General features: G+C 46.4%; 1 non-coding gene across 1 annotated transcript; it reads left to right on the top strand.

The window, feature by feature from the left end:
- Positions 1-403: 403 nt before the first annotated feature.
- Positions 404-475, top strand: trnap-cgg (transfer RNA proline (anticodon CGG)). Its single transcript has one exon. It is a non-coding gene; the product is annotated as a tRNA-Pro (tRNA).
- The last annotated feature ends 1,560 nt before the right edge of the window (positions 476-2,035 follow it).

The raw sequence follows: 2,035 nt of genomic DNA, 5'->3' as shown, positions 1-2,035 counted from the left end.
AAATCATCATCAAGATCGCTCTTTGTGGATATCTCCTTTCCAACAGAATGTAGCTGATGGAATTATTGCGGTAGTAATAAATGATGGCTAAGTAAACAAAGGATTTTGTCGCTAGTTATGATAGCGGATAGATTGTTGCGACTCTCTGGGGAATCGCAACCCCTGTTTCGGGATATCTACCGTCTCCCAATACAATTTAGTTATAGCCCTGTTTGAATAGAGCAAAAGTAGTAAAGCCAGACAGATTTTCTGAAAAAAACATGGTTGACTTGTACCTTATTTCTCTGTAATATTTTCTACAACCGTCTGAAAAGTCTAGCATGAGCCCGCAGAACTGTAGCCAGACAGGTACAGGATCCAGTGAAATTCCAGGGGTGCAGACCCTGGCACGGGCAGGGGGTTTGGCTCGTTGGTCTAGGGGTATGATTCTCGCTTCGGGTGCGAGAGGTCCCGGGTTCAAATCCCGGACGAGTCCTGGTTTTACGTAGAATAGTTTACCTCTGATTGGTTAAAACTAACGGAACCCTGGGCTGCTGTCTACCTGGTTCTAGCTTGGCTCCTTGGTTCTCGAGAGGTCCAGAAAGGTTCAAATCCCAGCGTGTCAATGCAGGCCTGTTTATCACAAAAGCCCCTTTTCTGAGAATCCACCCTTTCAGGTGTAGTCTACCTTTGGTTTAGTGCCTTGGAGTACCAGCTTGGGTGATGAAACCCAGCAATCTCTGCACCTCACCAGCCAAGTTTCCCTACATAAGGTAAAATGTAGAAAGTGTATTTCAAAAACGCAAGATAGGGCCAGCAGAGAATTAAAAAAAAAATCCAAAAGTAAATCAAAGCAGGTTCTACTGGATAACAGAAACACATGATACCAAAGGCACAAAATCTCAAGAACAGGCAGTAAGTAGATAAATCCAAATCCAGAACAGTCAGAAAACAACTAGGGCTTAGTCATGGCAGAAGAAACACTGAGCAAAAAATTGAGGAATAGGGCAACTTAAATACACCCACAGGAACCCAGGCACTGGTCAAAACAATGAACTTAATTACAGACACAAAAAAAGTAACTAAAACACTCAAGGGGGACCTCTAGTGGTCAGAACAAACCCAAAACACTGACAGGACCCCTCCCTCTAGGAACGGCTCCTGATGCTCCTCAGTGGATAATCAGATATGTTATTCCCTGAGTATGTTATTCCCTGATTAGTCCAGGGTCCAGGATGTCCCGTGCAGGAACCCAGGAGCGTTCCTCAGGGCCATAGCCCTCCCAGTCCTCCAGGTACTGAAGAGATCCTCGTACTCGACGAGAACCCAGTATCCGAAGGACTGTGTAGGCAGGCCGGCCTCCAATGATTCGATGAGGAGGGGGAGGTCTGACTGCGGGAGTAAAAGGAGAAGAAACAACAGGCTTAAGTAAAGAAACATGGAAGGTAGGATTTATTCTTAGAGATCTAGGTAAAAATAAATGGTTGGAAACTGAATTTACTCTCAATGCAATGCGGAAAGGTCCAATGAACCATTGAGTCAGCTTGCGGGACTCCACATGCAGCAGCAGATTCTTAGTGGAGAGCCACACCCATTGGCCCAGACATAAGGTGGGTGCAGATCACCGACGATGGTTAGCCTGCCGCTGATACTGCTCAGAGGTCTGGAAAAGTTTGAGTCTGGCCTTCCTCCAGGTCAGGCAGCAGTGTCTTACAAAATGTAGAGCTGAAGGAACCCCGACTTCTGCCTCTTGATTAGGGAACAATGGTGGTGTAAATCCAAACTGGCACTCGAAAGGAGACATGCCAGTGGCTGAGGAACACAGCGTATTATGGGCATACTCTGCCCAAATAAGAAAGGATGCCCAGGAGGTTGGGTTCTTGGCAGTCATGCACCTCACTGTAGTTTCCAGGTCCTGGTTTAGCCTTTCAGTTTAACCATTAGACTCTGGGTGACTTCTCTAGTCCCCAGAAGTCAACAGAAGGCATGCCAGAAGCGGGATTTAAACTGTGGTCCTCTGTCTGTAACAATGTCCTGAGGGATACCGAAGATTTGG

This window comes from Pangasianodon hypophthalmus, chromosome 12, assembly GCF_027358585.1.
Source record: "Pangasianodon hypophthalmus isolate fPanHyp1 chromosome 12, fPanHyp1.pri, whole genome shotgun sequence".
Taxonomy (NCBI): Eukaryota; Metazoa; Chordata; class Actinopteri; order Siluriformes; family Pangasiidae; genus Pangasianodon; species Pangasianodon hypophthalmus.
Note: the sequence above shows the minus strand (reverse complement) of the source record. Positions and strands in the feature narration are given on the sequence as shown.